The sequence below is a fragment of the Chrysemys picta genome, chromosome 14, assembly GCF_011386835.1.
Source record: "Chrysemys picta bellii isolate R12L10 chromosome 14, ASM1138683v2, whole genome shotgun sequence".
NCBI lineage: Eukaryota > Metazoa > Chordata > Testudines > Emydidae > Chrysemys > Chrysemys picta.
In genome coordinates this window covers 25,412,420-25,437,202 of record NC_088804.1, presented here as the reverse complement: position 1 = coordinate 25,437,202, position 24,783 = coordinate 25,412,420, and the positions used below count along the sequence as shown (strand labels likewise).

General features: G+C 39.4%; 1 long non-coding RNA gene across 6 annotated transcripts in view; it reads right to left on the bottom strand.

Annotated features, from left to right (window-relative positions):
• LOC122173910 (uncharacterized) overlaps positions 1–24,783 on the bottom strand; it is a 193,903-nt gene that overhangs the window by 139,599 nt on the left and 29,521 nt on the right. For 3 of the 6 annotated variants that reach the window (XR_010592588.1, XR_010592585.1, XR_010592584.1), the window contains exon 1: positions 12,635–12,749. The exons of 1 other annotated variant lie outside the window; for it this stretch is intronic. This is a non-coding gene — a long non-coding RNA (uncharacterized LOC122173910). Of the gene's footprint in view, positions 1–12,538; positions 12,750–24,783 lie in introns of those variants that run through there. 2 more of the 6 variants (XR_010592589.1, XR_010592583.1) reach the window with 2 other exon arrangements.

Here is a 24,783-nt window from a genome sequence, read left to right as displayed (position 1 = left end):
AGAGAGAGAGAGAGAGAGAAGCAGCTGCCCATTCACAAATAACAGCACAGTTTCAAAGGACAATGGAAGAATCATTTTATAATATCATTCATTTTACAGCTTGAAAACTCCAAGCCAAATTCTGTTTGATAGTTTGATGTTTGATGGTCTATAGGTCAGCTCATACACCCCGTTCTCAGCAACAGGACCTAATCTCACACAATATATATATATTATTCATACTCCTGGTAGGAATGAGCTGACACTTTTGCATTACCCAGTTGTTCTCATTTGGGGGGCCATTGAGACCAGTAGCAGAATTTGCCTCCTATATTTAAATCTGATAACTGCATTAAGTGATGGATGAATCTAAGTGAAATATTTCTAGCTTTAATATTTCACGCTGAGTTTATTAATAATACCATGGCCTCTCTCAACCCATCTCCCATAACTCCAACAGTACTTCCGGAGGAGGAGCACTCCCCACTACATTGGCTCTGTCTCTGTCCCAGCACTCACACATGTCCTGTCCCCAAGCCAACTACCATTCTCCCCAAACACCAGCACTGTAAATTGGAGTAGAGAGGTGACATTACCACTATCGACAGCATTAGTGAGACCATTGTTGGAATATTGTGTCCAGTTCTGGTGTCCATGCTTTAAAAATTGGAGGAGGTTCAGAAAAGACCTACACCAAAATGATTTGAGGTCTGAAAAACCTGCCTTGCAATCAGAGACTAAAAAGACTCCATATTTTTAGTTTATCCAAGAGAAGACTAAGAGGTGACTTGAAGACAGTCAATAAGTACCTATGTAGGGAGAAGATTTCTGATAGTAAAGGTCTCTTTAGTTTACCAGACAAAGGCATAATAAGATCCAGTGGCAGAAAGCCAAAGTTAGACAAATTCAGACAAAAACTAAGGAGCAAAATTTTAAGTGTGTGTAATTAGCTACTGGAACAAATTACCTAGGGATGTGGTAGACTTGCTGTCACTTGAAGTCTTTAAATCAAGATTGGATGTCTTTTCTTTAAAGATATGCTCCAGCTAATCTAAAAGTTATGCAGGGATCATTTGGTGCGAGGCAATGGCCTTTGCCATGCAGACAAAATCAGATGAGCCCATTGGTCCTTTCTGGCCTTAAAATCTCTGCATTTCTGTGACTAGTAAGGACAGCAAATAATTGGGAGGGGATCGAGTAAGGAAGGCCAGGGGCAAAAGCAGCAAATAATAAATAATATTCGGCATCACTCTTCTATAACACTTTACATGTTCAAAGTGCTGCACAAGCACTAACTAATTAATCATAACAACTTTGTACTCTGCTGCCTTTCACTGCAGGACCTCAGAGCACTTCACCAAATATGAATTAATACCTAGGCAGTATTTTTAGGAAAGACATGGAATTGCCCCAGCCAGTGTTAATTTGTTCTTGAACATCACTGCTTGTGAAATCTGGTGGATTTTACCATTGAACATAAAATGTATATATTGTCCTGGCAAAGAACTGAAAATGCATTTCCGCATTCAAATATAAACCATTCCATTGCATTGCTGACAATATGGCTTACCACATCCCTTCATGTTGCACTCCCGCCGTAACCTCACATAACACAGCATGGTTGAAATTTAAGAAGAGATTAACTTTACACGAGAAAATTGGATAACTGGTATTTTAGTCTGAACATCTGGCACATTTTTTGCTAAGTGTTCAAAAGAAACTAATTTTTGCATAGCAAAATGTTTCACTGACTTCACCTCAGCAGCTGAAACATAAATCTAATTTATTTTCTGTGTATGATTAACCTGAAAGTATTCAAAATGACCGGATGCCTGTGTATTTTTAATATGATGGTTATTAATAATCCTAATATATATATATATATATCACTGTAAATTCACATAAAAGTTATAAACTTTGGGCCAAATCCTGCTCACCTTATTGACATGAGCAGTGTTTTTAGTTTCAATAGGAGTGCTTGTATGAGTAATGGAAGCAGGACTTAGCCCATATCCCACATATAACCTAACAGCATAGTGTACTTTAAACTTTAGACAGAAATGGTGCTAAGTCTCCCAAACTTCTGAAATGAAATGAAAAAGCAAAATCCTCAGTGGGATCAATGTCTCATTTTAAAAAAGCTGGAGAAGCCAAAAATATTAGACTCAAAGAATTGTCACTGAGCAACAGATGTTCTGCATGGTGACAACAACAATAGAAGTTAAGAAGCTTAATGTCATTGAGTGCTGAAAGTCAGTACAAGTACTGTGTATTACAGGGGTCGGCAACGTTTGGCACGCGGCTCGCCAGGGTAAGCATCCTGGCGGGCCGGGCCAGTTTATTTACCTGCTGACACAGCAGATTCGGCTGATCGCGGCCCCCACTGGCTGCGGTTCGCCGTCCCGGGCCAATGGGGGCGGTGGGAAGCCACGGCCAGCACATGCCTCGCCCGCGCTGCTTCCCGCCTCCCCCATTGGCCCAGGACGGCGAACTGTGGCCAGTGGGGGCCGCGATCGGCCCAACCTGCCACATCAGCAGGTAAATAAACTGGCCCGGCCCGCTAGGGTGCTTACCCTGGCAAGCCGCGTGCCAAACATTGCCGACCCCTGGTGTATTAGGAGAAATTGTGGGTTTAATTAACGTGAAAGTGCAAGTCTGCTAAAGAAAATATTTCACAAACCAGAATCCATTTCTTTTTTAAACAGATGAATCTAGTTCTTTTTGTAATACAAATAATCACAGCAATAGCTAGATTTCTTTACAAACCCAGTGATTATAATAAACTAGAGCTTAAAGCTGTGTTTGCCCAATATTGATTAGGTAACTCAAATCCTGGAATAAGTTGATTTACTGGCAAGTATAAAGGGAAACAAACATATATAAAAAAACCTTAAAACCCCACAAGAGACTAGTTTTAAATTATGAAAAGGAATTTAAACGATCTCAGGAGAATTCACATGCTTATCTGAACTGGCTTTGTACTTAAAATATAAATGAGGTGATCTTACTGCAGCTAGAACAAGATTAAAAACCAAAACCAACATCACAGCCTGATTACTCTGAAATGTTCTCTGTGCAAACCTTTGGAAGTGAGAGGAACAAACACTATTATTTGGGCTTGTGAAGCAGGTAACCTTCTAGAGCTCTTTAATCAAGCTCTATGCAGGCCTCAGAGTTTCATTGTTACTTTACAAGGCCCTGATCACGGTCATCACCTCCCCAACCTACCACCTTTCTCCTAAAGAGAAAGCCAGCAGGTAAGAATAGGAGATTTTATTATTTATTTATTACACACACACCCCTTTTTCTTTATAATTAAAATGAGTCCTTGAGAGTGGCATACAACCTCTATTTAAATGCAATCTGAGTTTTGTAGTACTATATTGCTTAAATTCTTAAAGGTTCAGAGAAACAGAGGCCTTTCTGCCCACATAAATTAAACAGTGTGGATCTGAATGTAAAGACTGTCCTATACAAAATGTAAAATATATGGAGCAATTGAAGTTGCTAGATGTTTGTTTTAAACATAGGTCTCATCTTTCATGTTTCAATAGAAATATTAAATGGAGAAGCATAGTCAGACAGTATTACATCAGTGTGTGACCCACTGTCTTTTCAGTTAGGGATTTTTCTATAAAGCCAAAGTAGATGCACATTGTCAGGGTCAAAGGTATTAAAAGTGACTTGTTAGATGCAAATCACTGTTTATTATAGTCCAAAGATCAAGCCAACTTGAAATAAAAAATTTGTGCCAGATGAAAAACTGCCAGAGTTCTCTGCTATGCATGCCTTATCTTGGAAATTCTCCCAGATTTCTTTTTTTGATAGGTACTTTCAGTGAAGACTCCCTTACTTATGGGGTGTGAGCAAAAACTATAGATTATAAAAGGGTCAGTGAGGAGCATTAACTAGAGGTTTCTGGGGAAAAAACACATATTGTAAGCTATGACTACAGCCTAAAAAGTTGCATACCTATGAACCACAGAATATGTTGAGAAAAGCACATGGAACTCACTCAATGTGGTAGGTCAGATAACTAGCATTATCAGCAATCTGCAAACAGTACAAAGACCTCACATTCTTCTCCTCCTCCCCAATTCAAGTTGTTTTTCTTGTTAAAATATGCAGTAAAAACCAATAAATAATTTGTCTGATTTAGGAAGAGTTTGATTCTTCAGTTTAAAAGACTTTTTCCAATGCTCTCTCATACAAAGCAAAGCAATTTGTATGACCCTATGCCAGCCCGGAAGCTAGGTTTTTGCACAGAGACTTTGCTTCCCATCCCAAGTTAACAGATGGGACTGTGGCTAAGAAAATATGTATGATCATTCTTCAGTGGAAGTTTTTATACTTAGAACTGAGATCCTTTTTGATAAATGAAGACAAAATTTTAAAGTACATCTTTCTGCCACTAGGCCTCATTTTTCCTGTGAGACTGACAGTAGAAGTGGAAAGATCAGCCTATGTCTAGCTCTCTTGTGCATGATTATTGTTTCATCATTACATGCTGAGAAAGCCAGGTGGGACCATTGGTCAGTGCGAGTAAGCAATGATAGTAGGGACAGAAGGATGTCTTTAAAATCGTGTAGCTGGCTGTTATTGGGACAAGGCTACAATGAGCACTCTTTGTGCATGTGTTCCAGATATGATGAGTTAAGAGTTGCATTCTCTGGGTCTCTTGGCCTCACAGGGAGGCCAAGAAATGGCCCCAAACAGCATCTGCCAGCTAAAAGCAGCAAAGAAAACACTGCCTAAGTGGTCAACTGAAAATAAAAGTCATGTTATAAATGTTTATATGATGTAAGTTTGAAGCACAGAGTCCAATAATTCTCACCGGCTCTTCTCTCTCACTTCCGTTCTTGGCGGCTAAATAATAAGTTCAGCCAAACAACCTCCTTTAAAATGTACTGACATGAATCCCCGTAGTGTAAATAACATATCTTACCTATAAAGAGTGATTCTGTTCTTTTTAGTATTGAAAACTACATTTCTTTAGACTGTTCATGAAAGGACCAGAATACAAATTCTTCTGACAGCTTGCAGTGTAGCCTTCAAACAGAATACTGAGTATGGCTGTCAATAATTGGACATTTGAAACAGACCCAAATCAAAACCCTGGATCTGACATCCTATAACTTAAAGGAAGTTTGGATGTGAACTTCGCAGCTCCAGTCTCTCTCTGCTGGAAATTCACAAAGCAATAATAATATAATGAATAGCACTTAACATGTTGGGCCCAGTTCCTCCAACCCTTACTCCTCCTGTACAGACAATTCCTATGCACTACTGAAGTCCCATTTCAGCTCTCCAAACAGGACTTACGTCAGACTTAAGTGCCACTCCTCTGCACTGGAATGAATTTCTTCCTTAATGCCTACTCACATATGATGGACCATTGAAATCAATGAACTACTGGCATGAGTGAGGATTGATCATATATGAGTAAGAATTTGCCAGATCAGATACTCACTAATTAATGTTTCTAAAAATATCAGTCATTTGACCTCTTACGATCCTTCTCGTTGTGATTTCATCACTAGCAATTTGTAAATAAGACGTTACATGAGTCACATTGTCACAGAAGTCATGGAAAGCCAGATTTGTTCCCCCTTTTTCCTGAACACAGCAATGGTAAATTTGCCATGACTTTCTCCTTTTCAAAATCAGAGATCACTTTGCAAATGAGTTATGCAGCTGATGGGGCAGTCCAGTCAGGTTGTATATCTAGTGGGGAAGGGTCTGCAGGAGATAGTACAGGTAAGAAAGGAGTCAGGGGCTAGGATGAAGGAGAGATAGACGAGCTGAGCTTCTAGGAGACAGTGAAGTCAATGGAGCTATGACAATTTACACCAGCTGAGGGTCTCCCGTCAGGTCTGTACACTATGGGCACAGGCAGATTGTGCATCTGACAGGGTTCTTTTCATTCTTCTACCATCTCCCCCCCCCACCCACCCACCCAAAAAAGAGAAGCTTTTAAAACTTACAGTACGAAACTTTGGGAAAAACTTTCAAACAATGGAGACTGTCTTGTGCATGCAAAAAATGCACTGAGCTAGGCAAAATAGGATATTTGCAAAAGCAAAGGGCTATTTGCATGACAAGTACTCCCTGGTATGTACAGTTACCTGATTTGCTATGGTAGTACCAGATTCGCATAAGTAATCCAGATGCAGAAACATTCTTTTTTTTTTTCATGTACTCATTATCCACTACTTTTTAAAAATGTGTTTCCTCACTGGGAAATCCAATCAAACTTCCAGGAATTTATCATGAAAGGGAAACATGGGTATTATGAAAAATGCCTTAATAACACTCAGGTAGTATCACCTTTAAACCTAGCCAATTCTCCAAAGGTAAAAAACAATTTGCTGACACACTGCCTTTTCTCAAGTTACTACTGCTGGATGCCAAGAAGAAATAACACTGAATTCCAGCTACATTATGGAGACCCAGTTATGATAAAGATTCTGGTTGTTGCCAGTAGTTTGTGAACTTAGTGGAAAAGACTGAACTACGTTAAAGGATTAAGAAGGCAGTAAAATGAATGAAGAGGCTATTGCAATGTATTCAGTGGCATTGCCACTGGTGAATAAGTTAAAAGGAGCTTGATGCTTCCATTGTCAGTGTCACAGCTGGCAGGGATAAGTAGTTTGCTAAATTTGCGGCAAGTAGGATCCAAAATAAGTGACAAGTAGAGAACTGAGGGACTCTTCAAGAAATACAGCCTGACTGAATGTGTAGATTCTCCTTTATACCATACTGTGGGCAAAAGAGGAACAGCTATGATTGTAAGTGAGTTCAGCTGGGATTCATTAGTCTGGTTTGGAAGGGGAATGCTATCCAATGTTACCACTTGGTCCTTCATGTCTAGAGGCTTGTGCCATACCAGATGTGACAGAGATGCTTCATGGAAAGGGGAAGGGAGTACTGATCAGGAGATAGTGAAGAGTGCTAATATTATAGTGTTTTTCAAGAGCTAATTCACTAATATCAGGACTTATAAGACTGATCTGACATGATCCTTCACAGGTACAGAGGTTGTCAAAGAGCACAATGGGCTGTGTCTACTCTAGCAATTATCAGGAAATCTACAGTTTCACTACCAGCAGTTCAGCTCCACCACTGATAGTGTTAGTGTAGACTGGGCTCAGGCATTAGCTTCTCATCATCATCGAGGGTTCAGGTGGTTTTGTGTCTCCTCTTGCTCTCCCACTGTTGCTATCACCGGTGTTACCGGTACAGGAAAACTAATGGTAATAACCTAGTGGAAGATTTTTTGAAAATTGCTAGAGTAGCCATTAAATACACAGTCTCAAGATACTAAACAGGGTCTAGTTTCTTTCAGCTGTTCATAGTAAATGGAAATTACCATCTTCTTTTGCTTCCAAGTAAAGATAAATGTCTTTTTTTTTTCTTTTTCTCATTAAATAGACCATCCTTATGGAAGGAGGACAACAAAAAAGGAGTATATGTAGCACAACAAGGCTGAATGGAAGAGGTGCTTACACTACATTTTTTAAAAATGTTCATCTCCAAACACTCATGAATGAACCCTTAGTTTTGACACATTCTTGTCTGGGTTTTAAAGATTTATATAATATATCATTTATATACAACTGCTTGTGTTTATTTACTGGCTGCCTTGTGGCTTTCCATAAACATAAATGATTTAAAGTTAAACTAACCAAACACTAAAAACATGTCTAGAATGTGTGGACATTTGGGATAGCCCATGTCAGCAAGCGCAACAAACAGCTGACAGTCAACAAAAACAACTCATATATTTGTGGTTAAATAAGCAGAAGATGAGGTTAGTTGTTCACGTCTTCATGCTATTCTATTTTAAATTAAAGTGGAACCCATTTACAGTAAAATCATTGTTTGAGGGTTGTTTTTTTAAACAGAATAACTTCACTAGAAGCAGACGTTTATTAAAACCTGTATTGCAAAATGAACATTGCAATGCACTGAATCAGGCTGCCACTTCCATTCTCCTGCACTTTGCATAAAGTATGTTCTATAAGTAGATTCAGCTTCCAGTACAATACAAAGTGATCAGAGAGGAAATTTTCTGACCAACTCCTGGCTGAGGATACTGTCTCTTACTACCACTGAGCAAAAACACATTCAAGTTAAGTAAGTATCAGCTGCACAACAAAACGTATCCAGTGTTCATTAATTTTAATGGTAATTTAATTTGTTTCGGATGTCTGATAACCTATGGCAATTCTCACAATTAAGCCAACTTCCCACACTATCATTTCAGCACTGAAATGTTATAGCTCTGCTATACTGTTATGACATTGCTTTTTCAAAAACCCTATTTCTCACCCCAAGTGAGCTTCAGATCCATTGGTCAGTCTGGGTGTCCTGAATTCTGAAGAACTGTCGAACAATTATATAGCATCTTTTTAGCCATAGATCTCAAAGGGCTTCAAAGAAGTGATAAAGAATAATCAGCTTTATTTTACAGATGAGGAAACAGACACACAGCAAATCAGTGGCAGAGCTGGCAGTCAAGCTCAGATCTTTTCATACTCCCATTTCCATAACTCATTCGCTGGACCACGTTCCTACCATCAGTCATTAAACTGGAATTGCTGAAGAAGGGGGAACTGTGGGGTGTCTATGTGAGGAGATAGGGTAGGCGTTCACCAGCAATCTGGCATCATGATCACTTGTGAGAGGGGACACTCTAATGCAGAATAGAGCCAGAACTCAAAGTCTAGTGAAGAGCCAGAATGCCGTCCTAAATTTTTCCACCTCAGTTCCACTGATAGCAATGAAGTGATTCCCAACAAATGCAGGAAAATCACCCAGAGAGCCAGAGCCTGAGTCAGCATACTGTCTATCACTGACCAAGCATCCTCTAGCTTTTCTCCTGCCGTTCTGCAAGGCCTTCACTTTAGTCACGTCTCCCTTTGCCAGCAAAATGAAATCTTTCCCATTTTATTTGTAGCACTTCATTCAGGTTAAAGAAAACATGTACTAAGTTATTTGCACACTTCATTTCTGTATCCCAGCATTTTAATCAGGTCATACTCTCCCAGAAATTCTTTATGATTTATTCTTAACCGCTGCTGGAGCAACATGAACATGCTATAATGTGGCAATCAAACATATGCTTCTTTAGAAGTACTGGCAGTCATATATATGTATATTTTCATATGACATCTTAGATAAATTGGACAACCCTGCAGTTCTATTCTGGGATATACCATTGTCTTACCAGGCTATCCAAGGCCTAGCAAAAATCACCACTCTCACAAACAAGCTAATTGCAGGCTATTCTGAGCCTAGGGCACATTCTACTACATTTGAAGCAATTTAATAGTGTAGCCTATGTACATAAGGAACAACCTGAAAATCTTCTGGAAGCAAAGATTTCCCTGCCTTTTACCTACAATGTAAAACCATGTTAGAGTTAGACATGTTTTCTTTGCTATCATTTTGCCCCCATTAACAGTCTCCTTTGGCCAAACTTTTCAAACTTGGGTGCCTTAAGTTAGATACCTGAAATCTGTATTTCTGCATCTGAATAAAAGAGTGGTGAACAACCATAACTACTATTGAAGTCAGTGGGTGCTCACACCTCCAAAAATCAAACAATGTATATATAAGTGCATCCATATGAATTTAATTGCCTAGATACCCCAGTTTGAAAACTGGTCTGAGGACACAAACCCACAGCTCTTCCTTAACTCATCAACAGGGGTCTTACATATCCATTACAAACTAATCAAATCAAATACGTTGACAAATCAAATCTTTCATACTGCCCAGTAAACTGAAAAAAAGATGGCACAGCAGGAGTTTCAATATTGGAATGAGAGAACTGAAAAGTGAAATGGGGAGAACCCCAATCCTAGAATGAAAGTGCCTATCTCTGGAACATATTAAGACATTGGTTAGAAGGAGGTGTGGCTAGGCAAATTAAAAAAGAAACCAGACCCTGACAGTTATGCTACCCAATCCTAAAAGAAATTTAATTGCTCCTTCAGAGCTGCAGCTGACTGTCCTGCAAATGTAAATCAAGCCTTTTAGGGATAGGATAGGATGTTAGTTCAGATGCTCAAACTGAAAAACATTATGAAAAAGCTAGTCTGTATGTAATATGTAATGGTCACTTTACAGCATTAAATTACCTGTTCATTAATTTTACCTGGCCATTTTGCAATTTTAAAAAAAAGGTTATTTAAAACAAAAGTATCAGATCTGTTTTTAAAAAAGCTCTTTAATGCTAACTGCTACTTTACAGTGGTTCTAGCAGGTACCGCTGTAACAAAAGGGAGTTTCAATTTGTCAGTGGCACCAGGCACAGACTGAAACTCGTACTTCCTTATCTTTTTAAAGCTGCTCAAATAAGCATAAAGTAATGGTGTGATCAGAGAAGCTGTTTCCAGTAATCTTTCTTTTATTTATTTATTTCATTTATTCTTAAATCAGGCTAAACATTTATAGAGACTTTATAGGGACTAGTGTTTTCCTTACATGCACACTCCCAATGATTTCAATGCAGTGGTCCTCACAAAGGCAAAATTCTTTTTGAAACTATAAGGAATTTCTGCCTGAGTGGAATGATCCTGTATTTGACTGGTCTGTGTTCTATGCTAGTCAATCTCTGAAAAGATGGTAGCTTATACTACAGCAATTTTAAGAAAAGAAAAAGAATTAATTCCATTTTAGTTGTTCTCTGAATTTTGCTAGCTGTAAATCTCACAAGTCCAAAATTTGCTGTGGTTAAGGGACCTGTGTATGCATTAGGAGAGCACAATGAATGATATTCTGCACTTAATTAGGACTCTATTGGAACTGCATGGGGTATAAATCAGCACAAAATATGCCCCCCCTTTTACTCTATTCAAAAGTAAGTACACTCGATAGCATACACATGAAGAATACATTGTTTAAAAAAACAAAGTGGGAAAATTTCAATTCAATTGCATCACTCAGCCTTTCTGTATTTCACTATGCACTATGTATAATCTAGAGCAGATCTTCACTGTGAGTAATATAAACACATATACATACATACACAAACATAGAATACTACTGATTGCAATAGATAGTGTAAGATATGTAAAGTAATGTACCTAAAAGGACAATCGATTCTGATAGATTTACCTGGAAGCAAGAAAAATGCACAAAACATACAGACTCCCATCAATGCGAATGGGCTTTGGATCAGACCCTACATGCCTGCATGCTTGGGGCCCCTTCTAACTTCCTGGCAGCAAACTCCAATATGCCACCCTGCCAAGAACTCTCCTACTTGCTGCTGACCCTATTACTCCTCCTGCCCAAGGAAGGGGGAGGCTTCCACAGAGGCAACTCTGCAAGAAAGCAAATGCAGCCCTTTCCAAATCCAAAATTACCACGACATGCCTGAATCCAAGTGTGCAGTCCACAATTCAGCTTAGTTGTAACAGTATTTTTTTCTGTCATAGGAAATCATTGTGTGTTTTGCTCTAAGGAAAACATAGATAAGCCAAAACTGCACTCAAACAGGCCAGTTTTTAAGCTCTTTGAAGAAAACTGCATGATTTAAAAGAGGTTTGGGCTGTTTTACCAGCTAGCTTTATGTGATGTGTTTTAATTGCCATCTAGTGGTAATAATCAGTAATTTCCTTATTTGAGTTCTCTGCTACTTTATTGCTCTTAACAGATAAAAATGTATACACTGACTCTCTCTCTCTGACATACTTGTATATTAGTGGGAGATAGTTTCACCCACTCAGCAAATTATCTGGGCAGCAGTAACTTGTTTTGGCCAGTTCCACAGGTCTTGCCCCAAAATTGTAAGGGTGGAGATTTTTTTCTCCACAAACTCAATGCTTCACCTGATTGCAGTAAGCCCAGGATTCACCTTTGATTAATTTATGCAGTTTTGGGTGTGTGCGCAAAGACTTGAAAGACTTGGACTGAAGTCAATAGCACTGTTTAATACATTCAAATGATAATACAAATCTCACACGTGAGGAAGGGAAAATATATTTCTTCATACAGAAGTTTCTGAACTTTTAGAGCAAAGTAACAGGTAGTTTAGAGAAGGAATTTTTCTAGCCTTACTCTACAAATACATCACTAGCAAAAATACTTGTATGCAGTGTTGCTGCAGCCATGTTGGTCCATTAGAGAGACAAAATGGATGAGGTGATATCTTTTATTGGACCAACCTCTCTTGGTGAGAGAGAGAAGCTTTCGAGCTTACACTGAGGTCTTGTCTACACTTCCAACACTGCAGCAGTACAGCTGCACCTCTTCCCTATCACTCTAACTAGCATCAAGGCAAGTCTCTCCCATGCCGCATATGGAAGGTTATCCAGAATTATATCAGATGCACTTAACCTATCATCCTCAAAGCCATTAGAGTGACCAACTGGTCCTTACTTTCTGATCATGCCTTAATTACCTGTAAAGTGACATATTCCTTCTTTTCCCCTTTTGATCCTAAAGTCTGAAAGGCGAAGCCAGCAAAGGATACTGTCTGTCTCTGACCTTTTCATTTCATACATCTCCCACTGACTTTAAATCATAAACATTTGTAAATGTCTAATACCTATAGACTCTTGTAGTTATCAGTCTCTTCATGGACCTGGAATTCTGTTTGTCATGGGCTCAGCTAGATTCATATAAATGATTTCTGATTTCTTACCAGGCAGGAGAGAAGTACAGGACAGAAGATTTCTGTCTGGTCAGTGTACTGGCAGAATCGTTATTTAGACTCCAGTTGTCTTTATTTAGACTTTGTCCATGTAGTCATCAGTCCATTCTATGACTGTTTATTTTAGACTGAGTCCCCATGCAGTAATGCTAGGCACCACAGACTGTATTAGGCAGTCTGGAGGCTAGGCAACTAGGAAGAAATGCCTTCATAAAGAACTGTGGCATGCATCACAATGTATTCCTGCCCTCTCTTTTCTGGCAGAACACTATAGATGTCAACCTTTTCGGTGACCTCTCAGGTCTGTCTGACAATATTCCTTGAGCCAATGAGCATTATAGACATCCATGTACTTCTCCCTGGGCATCTTATCCTACAAGTTCATAGACTTCTGGATAAGCCAGAGACAAGAAACATGCTAGGTAACATCCAGCTAGAAGCTTTCATTTGGCTATTCACCCTGAGTTTCCATGCTATTAATTAATCTAAATCAGAGCTGGATTAACTTTTAACAAATACATGCTTTTTTATAGCTGTGTGGGGTTAATATTTGGCCTATCCTAGTCAAGACAACTACAGCATGAAGGTGGAAAAGCTTACTAAAATTACTCACACACACTCTCTATTTTGTTTCTATGTGGTAGGCTCACAGGCACTTCCCCTCTTCCCCCCCCCCCCCAGTGGCTGCTCCACCCCCACTCCACCCCAAGACCCCACTTCTGCTCCGCCTCTTCCCCGAGGCCCTGCCCTGCCCTTGCTCCACCCCCTCCCCAAGGGCTCACCCTCACTCCATCTCTTCCTGCCCCCTGTCTATCCCCTCCCCAAGGCGCCACCATGTGCCCGCCACTCACTCCTCTCCACCTCCCCCAAGCGCCACCCACCAGCCGCATAGTCTGGTTAGGCTGCCTCAGAATAGGAAGATACCTATTCAGGCAAGTTTCCAAAGAAAATGTTAGCCAGAAAGACAAATCTGTGGGCCTACTTAGTCCATCAAAATTAACACAACAGACTTGTGTCTTAAAATATTTGCATGGACACACTTTATAGTATATGCCAAGTGAGGACAAGCATAAGGCCTGTCCCCCACCGGAGCATAAAACAGTAAACTTATTGAAAGAAGTTCATTATCCTAGAGTGAGCCGATCTTATTTGTTAATAGTGCCTTTCTATTTAAGGCTTATGAATGTTCAGCTACAGGAAAAGCCCAATCACATGCTAAAATCCATGTTAAAGTACAAGCACAGTTTATAACTCAACATTTTCTGAATGATTATGTCCTTGGAACACAGAGTTTCCTGCTACAATCACCTATTTTTATTTCCTTCCAGATGGTGATTCCATCTGGAAGCAACACAATTTTTGGTCCAATGAAATAATATGTTTCAAAGCACTTTGTGTTATCTACTGATATCTCACCAGGACTGTAAGATTTCAGACAGAGATGGAGACATTGACTGTGGCCTACTGACCAAAGTACTAGGTATAAATACCTCCTGACTGGCAAACAGTGAACAATGCAATATTCTAAGAATGCATAAAGCACTGATTCCAAGGGCAATTTGTTGAAATAATTGCTTTGTAATGTTATCTGGGTCATTTCTGTCTAGCTAATTAGGAGCTACCAACAATGGCATTGCAGCCTATTATTGGTTGGTAGCTTTTCTAAAGCTAAAGGGAAGCAATGAGAATCCCCCCCCCCACCCCCTTCACCCCACCCCACACACACATACATCTAATTCATCCCATCATTAAGAGGATGATTCCAGATGTACTATATAAAATAGAAAAATAACCAGACATTGGAAATAATCTAGTAACCAACAGCAAGAATATTTAAATAAATTAACATTCTCAAATAAAATGACACGTCAATGCCCATATTAGTGTAATTACCTACTATACTCGCAGAGGATTGACTTTATTCCATGCAAACAATTCAAAACCAATAAATATTTGTTTTTAAAGCATGTTAGTAAAAGAAGAATGCATCAAAAGAATACAGATCAAGTATACTAATTATACTTTGCACTTGTATAGCACTTTTCATCTGAGAATCTCAGAGTGCTTTAAAGACTTAAATTAATTTAACCTCACAACAACCTGTGTTGTTATATCATTTTACAAAGGAGTAAACTGAGGCACGGAGAGGTTATGTGATTGTCCAAGGTCATATTGTGTTTTGTTGGAGTCAGGTACAGAAACCAAGATTGTTGGCTTCCAGTTCTCTACTCTAAGCATTAAAACTACACTGCCTACCTAGTTCAGGACTTGTTTGACTATAGTGGAAAACTAAGAGAGGAGACAAAAGGAAGATGAATGTATTCTGAAATAGAATAGCAAACAGAACTGTTGAACTTATTGACTATTCTGTTAGGTTCACAGAGGCTATTTCTCTCATACCCCAGCTCCTCATCTCACACTCAAACGCATGCAGTATGAGCACATATAAACCTGCACCGTGGGGACAGGAATCAACAATGGAAACCAAAGCCAAGCCCATCCCCACATGATTCTTAAACCAGTAATCATAGAATATCAGGGTTGGAAGGGACCTCAGGAGGTATCTAGTCCAACCCCCTGCTCAAAGCAGGACCAATCCCCAGACAGATTTTTGCCTCAGATCCCTATAATGGCCCCCTCAAGGATTGAGCTCACAACCCTGGGTTTAGCAGGCCAATGCTCAAACCACTGAGCTTACCCTCAAAGATATCCCTTAAAGATATCTGTCACAGCAAAAAAATAGATTTTTTTCCAACAGAAATAATTAATTTTTAATTTATGTACATTTTAAATAACTGGATTTTAATATGAATAAGGTCAATTGTTTAGTTTTTAAAACTTAGCACTAGAGGCTGAAAGAAGAACCAGAGAAGAAAGAGGGCTACTAGAGGAGGGTGGAAAAGAGAGAAGGTACAGATCAGGTAACTGCAGAGGCTGAAGACAAGAATTGCAAGAAAGAAAAAACTCCTCTTCTTTTTAGTTTGTTAAAGCATTCTTACATCTAAACGTCTTTTTTTCCCCAGCTCGTGACACATACTCACATCTATGTATTCTAAAATAATTAAGAAAAATAATTTTACTGTAATTATTTGTTATACATGAAGACTAATGCATTGTGCAAATAAGCTGGGCCTACTAAATGTAAGAAAAGCCAGATTTCAGCTCCTCTTCAAATTTATGGTAAAGATTATTCAAAATGTTCATTTTTCAAAATTTGCATTAGGTACTGGATTTGACCTGTGAACTCAGTCTCATGTACATATAGGCAATGTAGAGGCAAGTATATATTTTGGGGTGGGACCAGAGGTGAAAGTAAGCTGGAACGGTACGGTTAGGGTGACCAGACAGCAAGTGTGAAAAATCGGGATGGGAGTGGGGGGTAATAGGCTTCTATATAAGAAACAGCCTCAAATATTGGGACTGTCCCTATAAAATCAGGACATCTGGTCACCCTAGGTATGGTACGGCGTACTGGTAAGAGCTGGTACACAGCTGATCGTACCAGCAGGGCTGCTGATGAGGGGGGCCAAAGGGGGCAGCTTCCCCGGGGCCCAGCAATTTAAAAGGGCCCGGGGCTCCCGGCAGCAGCTGGAGGCCCTGGCCCTTTAAATCACTGCCAGAGCCCTGGGGTAGCATTGGCGGTGGTGGCTGGGAGCCACTGGCCCTTTAAATCACCGCCGGGCAACATTGAAGGGCTGGTTGGGGGAGTCTGGCCCCAGCCCCGCCCCTTCCACCCGAGGCCCCCTTTGAGCCGCCCCCTTGCCCCCCCCACCCAACCCCCACACACACACCTTGCTCAGGACCCCGGCTGCCCTGTGTACCGGTAAGTCTCATAAGTTACTTTCACCCCTGGGTGGGACGGTTGTATATTTGCTAGAATATTACTAATTACAAAGAAAAGTCAAATTTCTGCAGTCCTTTGTATACAAAATTCACGTTGAGCCGGCTGACACTATGAAACTTACAGTGTTTAAACTCAGTTGCTTAATACAGTTTGGACCTGCCTATATGGAGGGAATTAAACCATGATGTAACCAGAATAAAAATGTGATTATCCATACACAGGCAAGATCAATCAATGGTCCCCACACATGATAACTAATAATGCTTAAAGAAGGAAATTGCAACATGTAAAAAGTGCAGGATTGAGTCCTTAGTAGAATTCATACATTTCTATGATAATTTATTTATACTGAACGTACCCATTTTTGACTGGGAAGATGACTTAGTAAATAGAATAATGCATCTCTAATTTTCATATTGTTCTAATGAGCGAAACTGCCTCACAGTCCTTAGGCATTGGACTAAGGACCATATTTCAAAGTATGGAAAGGTATTTGGAATCCATGTTGACTTCCCTTTTCCATTGAGTAACTTTAATTTTGAATGTCACTATCTGAATTGATGCATCTCTCAAATACACTACACAAGCAATAGAAGGTTTGTTTTGTTTTAAAGAAGAATCTCTTTGGGATTGGATATCAGCTATTCAATATGGGTTTATGGACTTTTAAAATAGGTAATTTGAATGATTCAGAAAAGAGTCTAAACATATATCTCAGAACAGACACGATAACAGTTCAAAATGTCCAAAAAGTAGAATAAAAATTAACAGGACATTAGGCTGTTAGATTTGGGCTAAATGTACAAGTGTTGGTTTTCACCGTGTTTTTAAAAGTCTACTATATTTTGGGAAATGTTGAAAAATTAGAGCAGCATAGAATCTGAATTGATAAAAGTGCCTTTCATACCTCAGGAACCTCCCCTAAATGCTTTATGAATAAACATGAAGGCATTTATAATAACCCTTGCTTCATTCATCTCATATAGTTAAAAATGAATCATTATTATCTACACTGAACACAACATAGGCACAAAATTTGATTCAGAATCCTGTATATTCCTGTCCGTGCTCTAGAGAACAAACAGACCTAATATAGCTGGTAGGCTTTGAAAGCAACTATACCAAATACACTACTGGTGTGGAACACCCACACAATGCCCAGATTAGAGTCCATAATCTCAACACTATGCATTTATCATTTGGTTATAGAGTACATTCCATATATAGATAAAGGTGATAGCTGAAATAATGTTGCATTTTACATAACATGTACTGTATACTGATATATTGCAATAGCATTTCTAGCAAAACTTCTTGCTTCATATTTACCAGTCTTCTTCCTCAGGAAAACTGTCTTTCATATGACCTCCCAGTTCCTAATTTAGCAATAAAACCTTCCTCCTTTTTTATTCTAGCACCAGTTTTCCTGTTCAAAATGTTTTGCAATTTTGTCCAGTCTCCATACAGGGATACTATTGAAAATGAATAGCTTTATCTGAAAGTATAATATTATGCTACTATAGAAAACCAAAGTGAAAAGGATGAGATACCATTCTCTAAAGATGAGAAAGAATACTTGCTTGCTGTCTGAGCTTGTAACACGTGAACAATTGTATGACAGAGATAATCCTGCATAATAAGCAGACATTTTATTAGAGTCCTGCTTTTATAATCTTTGAGTTCTCAAAGAGTCTCTAATTTTAGGTTTTATTCACTTCTTTCTAAAAACTGACAAAATAACTTCAATTTCTGTGCACTGATGCCACAAAAAGAAAAGAGAACAGTCTTCTTAATCACCCACATTAACATCACAGGAAACATTAACTTTCAAGCTCCCTTCTGTAAATAGAAAATCTTCCTTTTCACTTCATTTATACAATCTGAGTTTCTCTGACAAATGCAGCTCAGTGAAATCAAAGACTATACAGTGTTTTCTTTATGCACAACAGTTTTCAAAACTGAAGGGAATGGACATGAAATAGGTGAAGATTTATAGAGGAGTGGCTCTCAACCTTTCCAGACTCCTGTACCCCTTTCAGGAGTCTGATTTGTCTTGCGTACCCCAAGTTTAACTTGCTTACAAAATCATAAAATACAAGAGTATCACAGCACATTGTTACTGAAAAAATGCTTACTTTCTCGTTTTTACCATATAATTATAAAATAAATAAATTGGAATATAAATACTGTATTTACATTTCAGTGTATAGTATTCAGAGCAGTATAAACAAGTCACTGTCTGGATGAAATTTTAGTTTGTACTGACTTCACTAGTGCTTTTTATGTATCCTGCTATAAAACTAGGCAAATATCTAGATGAGTTGATGTACCCACTGGAAGACCTTTGTGTACTCTCAGGGATATGCGTACCCCTGGTTGAGAACTACTGTTATAGACATGCTGCTTCGCCCCATGGTATTGCTTTCAATATAGCTATTCGCCTTTGAAGTAATGGCATGACATTTCACCCTTTCAATCAAGTGACATGAGGGAAGCATGGCCTTGTGGTTAAGATACAGAACTGAGAGTCAGAATACTTTGGTTGTATTCCTGGCTCTCATGTTGATGTCCTGTAAGAAATGGTTCAAACTTTTGACCAGTGTGACATGGGCCTCCATTTTCAAGTGTTTGCTAATTTTGCCAGTTTGAGACACCTAGCATCTGATTTTCAGAGGCACTAAGTACCAACAGCTGCCAACAACTCCAACTGGAATTGTGGGTGCCCAACACTTATGAAAATCAGACCTAGGTATCTAAAGCTGGGCACCCAAACTTGGTGGATACTTCTGGAAACATAGGCCTCAATCTCTGTGATTCAGTTGTTCCACCTGTAAATCAGGGGTAAAAGCTGTTACATAACTCACAGGGCTGTTGTGGGGCCTAATTCATTTTAAATTATTTAATATTGTATTGTGGTAGCAGCCATAGGTTCTGATCAGGACTGGGGCCTGTACTGTATAAACAGAAGTAGGCACAGACTCTGCCAGAAAATGCTTAAAACCTGAGAAAATCCTCGGACAAATTGTCCTATTAAAAAGCAAACAGTTTTATCAAATCAAATTTGTCAAAGGCTTCAGACAGTAACCTTGTGGACTCTAGTTATGAAAGGATACAACAGCACAGACATAGGGATATTTATTTTAATGGGTATTAATGTATTTACTACAAACCTACTAAACATTAATGGAGCTTATTGTATTCTGCAGAACACACACAGTAAAGAAGTGTGTATTTTTTCTTTCGCTCTTAGTGTTCTAACTTTTTTGCACAGCGGAACATCCATACTTGATCTGCAAATGATTATACCACGTAACATTGTCTATTGTGTATTATTTCCATAACAGTTTTTCATTTTGCTGGAGCATAATGGAACATTTCTATGGTTATTTCTTACTTGTATAGATTCCAGATTCCGACCTGTTTCAACAAGGTACTCAAGTACGTTCATAACTTTGAACTCAAAGTAGTCCCTTTGACTTCAAATTTACCTAGATGCTTATGTAAATCGCTGAATCGGGGCCAAAGTGCTGAGGTTCCATTTGGCATCGTACAAAAGGCAAGCTGTGTCAAGCCACAAGTCTCTGCTCCGCAGCATTTGCAATCTAAATGTGCGAATGGGTACAATACAGTCTAATCCCATATAGAAGAAATATAGTATGACATATTTCATGGAATAGTTGGACCTTAGGATTTTTCTGAAGGAGAAGAGGGAGGATGGAAGGGTGTCTGGCAAACATTAATAGGGAAGTTGTTCCAAGCTTAGGGGCAGGGCCGGCTCCAGGCACCAGCAAAGGAAGCAGGTGCCTGGGGCGGCCAATAGAAAGGGGCGGCAGTCTGTCCGTTGTTGGGGCGACACGTCCAGGTCTGCGGTGGCAATTCGGTGGCAGCTCAATCGCTCCTCTTCTGTCTTTGGCGGCACTTCGGGGGCGGATCCTTCATTTGGGTTTTTCTTTTCTTTTTTCCCTTCTCCGCTTGGGGCGGAAAAAAAGCTGGAGCCAGCCCTCCTTAGGGGGTAGTGTGAAAAAAGGCATAAGGCATGGGCAAAAGAGACAAAGGGAGCAGCCAGGAGAAAGGCTTGGATGGAGGACAAGGAACATGAGGGTGTGTAGGAGGAGATGAGGGCAAAGTTGTAAGCAGCAGCATACCTGAGGAGTGCTTTGGAAGTGAAGAGCCTCACAGTCCAAACTGCTTGGACACTTGCAGTGTAGCACTTCTTTTCCTTTATACAGTTATTATTATATCTTTTTAAAAAATCCAGTGAGTATGCGGAAGACTCTTTTTTTGCAATAAATGTAGTATGCCTTATTTATAAGACTACACTGTCACCCATACAGTTATCCACTGTTTATTTTGAAGATTATAGCATATACAGAAAATTTTTGAACTTTGCCTGTAAACACATATCAACAAGTTTTACGGCATAACAGATTATAGTGATCAGTGAAATTGTTAATACTGCATCACCAAAACCCACTCTGTTGTTTGTACAGCACCTAGCACAGCGGGGTCCTGGTCCATGACTACAGCTTTTAGGCATTATGGTCATATTAATAAATAATAATAATAAATCCCACCAACAAGGTCAGGAAGCATTAGCTTTCCACCAAGCATTAGCTTTCCAACCAGTTTATAGCTTTCAAATCACTGCAGGCTCTTTGGCTGGTAGACAATCTCCCCAAACCACTTAGACCTTTCTTTTGAACACTCCAAGTTATCTCAACCTTCCGATTAATTTCTCAGTTCTGCCTTTCACACAATCTCATCAGTCCCCTCTCCATCTCCCTCAATTTTACTAACCACTTCATTTTACCTGATGGTGAAAATTGCTCTGGCTTGCAACTCCCAAAAGATTTAGTGCTTTCAACAGAAGTCAGCCCCAGAAGCATGACTTGACTTCACAAGTATTTTTAGACCTAATTCTGCACTTGCATCCTTGCAAACTCTTCCAACACCTATAGAGCTGGAGGGGTGTAGGAATTAAGTCTTATGCAGTGGTTGCCAATAACATTTCAATATTTAATCCCAATCTGCCCATGGGAGTTTGACTGCACAATCTGGGCCTTAATGCACCTTCAGTAATTTGCCAGAAATACTCTTTACCTAATCTCTAAAGTAAGACTAGTGTCCAGGCAGGTCTTGTTCCCGAAAAAGCTACTGTGCGCAGCTGAGCCAAGATACCTCACTAAGTAGAATATCTAGGGGCAATGGATCACTTGGCTGAGCTTCTGGCTTCCTGAAGCATGCCCCCAATCCAACTCAGTTCTGCTGTGTTGGGTGCCTTCTATACCAGGAGAGCCACAGGTAGGATTTTAGCATAAGAGAATTCAAGAACATTCAAGGAGAGCACAATCACAATTCTACCATGCATACGTTTAAAAGAACCACGGTTACTTTCATTATCCCAGCAGGTGAAAGAAAATGGAGTTTGCATGTTTTGTAAGTGCATGTATCCAAGATGTATGTAACCTTTTCACTTCTGTCTACACAGTCGCTCTCGCAAGGAGCGGGCAAGCAGCAACGACACAACTGAGCACAAACCGGGGGAGTGCACTGTTTTACAACAGGGTGCTCTAGACAGTCTTAAAAATGGAAAAGCTAACAAAAAGAGGGTGTATAAGGGTATGTGTAATTTTACCTTCATAATTATCCTATTATTTAAAACTAATGAATAATTACTACAGCCACCTTGCTGTCACACGGCATACACCTATTCACACATAGCTCACCCTGAAACCAAAGAATGCTAATTGGGGCCTGATTCTGCAAATGCTTACTACCAAGGCTAGCGCTTCGTCCCTCTGACTTTCCGTGGCAGTAAGCACTACCTTTGCAGAACCAGCCTCTTAATCAGCATTTATTGCTCTTCAAGCAGTTTCAAGTTAATCATTGTCTAAAGTTAAAAAAATTCAAAATACTTTTAGCCAAATCAAATTCTAAAATCCCAGACAATTATTGTTCTTTAATGGAATGTTTCTGAGCATTTAAAAACTGTTTATATGCATAATATTCCATTTGAAGTGTTGCTGTCATGCAAAAAGGAATCATTCCCCATTATCAATAGGTGTGGTCCAAAAGGGGCGAGACAGCCCAGACATTACAATATTGAATTCAAACAAACATGATGGGTTTAAAATCTTTAGAACATTTTACAGCATGAACAACTTTGAAATATTTTTGAGCATAGGTTGTGGAAACTCCGCAGTGTTACATTTCTTCAGAAACCCTCAGGTCACGGCAGCACTAAACGTGCAAAAATAGCTTTCCTATTAGCTTTTATCTGCTTATGTGAGGCAACTGGGTGTATATAAAAGACGGGCTTTCCCACTACAGTGTGGTAATGTGTGCTAACACTTGCCAAATGATGTCATGTTGACAGAAGTAAACAAATGGAAATTACTTTTTAAAACACATTTGCAGAATTATGGTCTAAACCAGAAAGGGTCAAATTACAGGTTTGAGACAGGAAGTTTGAAAGAAAAAAATTAAGATTTTGGGCCCAATTTTACATACCTAATATCCCAGTGAAGTCAATGAGCAAAGAATATTGGAATGGGCCCTGTTTTCTGTGGTAAGATTTTTTTGTTGCTTTGTTTTAAAGAATCTTTTTAACGAGACCTAGACAGATTAAGCAATTGAACTCACAGGGCCAGATTGTGACCCTGGCTACACTCCTATGCAGTGTAATAAGGGAGAATGAAATGTCCCCTTACCTGCACCAAACATCTGTTTTCCCCTCGCTGCTACTCATGACATAGGTAGCCAGAACAGAGAAGGAAGGGTGCACGCTCATATACCCTTATTCCTCTGCCCAGGAGCATAGCCAGGGTCGTAATCTGGCTCTCTTAGCCCAATCAATCTATCCATTCAGCCCATCATCGTAGTAACAGAGTTCCTGGTAAAACTCCCAACAGTGCAGTATCAAGTCCATTTTATATTTATTATATCATTAATAAACTGGAAAGTATTTACTAAATAAGAATATATTACAAAAGAATTTTCAAACCAGATTTTAGATCTATCTCACTATTTAAATATCTCCATGCATGGCTAGTTTCTCTCTTAGGTGGGTTGCAGTTTTAGTGACACATCTCAGCCAGAGTTGCGGTCTGACGGTGCAGAATAAGATCAAAAGTAACAGCTCATGTATAAAATCATATGAATTAGAGATAGTTAAAACACTTTAGGTCATTTTGTCTACTCTCTGTCAGGCTCCTATAGTATGTTTGCTGGGATTTTGTTGACAGTAGCATTAACTGTCCCAAGCAATGGGGCAGCCATTCCTTTCATTGGTAGAATGTTTGAAAGTAGTGGAAATCAGCAAGTTCAAAGTTCTTGTAATAAGTACTATAATTTAACCTAGCAATATATTAAAGACATAGCAATTGGTTGAGCCACTGTTAAACTAACCAAATTCTCCTTAGCAGTGTGTACAAGCAAATCTAAACCTTTTCCATCTTACTTTACCTACATAGGGCAAAATTCTCTCCTTGCATGTACACACACATTTTCCATATATGGAAATAAGACACTGAAGAATGACTTTGCTGTTGTCATTGCATTTATGTGGCTCTCCTTCAAACAGTCAGGTCAATCATACAAAATACATATATCAGAAGAGACTTACCGCCTAAGGGACAGAACTTAATATTATTTCTTATTTGTGAAGTGCCAGCAGTGTGTTTGGTGATATATAACATATACAAAACAGAGGAAGATACAATCCTTCTCCCAAGGAAACTAGAGTTTACATACTTACAGTGTTACGCCGACTGCCTGTTGGAACTTATGTTTGCTTCACCTCTATGTTATAGGCACTCGATTCTGCAAGAGGTTGATCAGATTGAGCCCTACAATAAGAGTCCTACAATGACCAACATGAGAGTCCAGACTGGCAAAGGAAGGTGCATGTGCAACAAGTAACATGGGAGTCGTTAGTAGGAATTCTATTGTTAATAGGATGGAACATCCCAATAACTGTCCTCCTCTACACCTATTAAAAAAGGGATCCACCACGCTCCGCTGGAGAAACTTTAAAAAGAAAAGCTTCTTTGCCATTTTGAACTGAGCAAATTAACGTGCAGGGGAGGAGAGAGGCACCATCATGGAGACCCCATTCTAAAACTGTCTCCACTGGGACGCCAAAGACTGAGGCATTATCATACAGACTCCACCACCTAGCAGAGGATCTCTGGAGATCCCACAATAAAGATACAACAAGCTGCCATGAGCCAGCTGAATAGGTTTGCAAGTAGCAAATCCATGCTGAGCAGTCTCACTTGGAGCTAGTGCATGATGC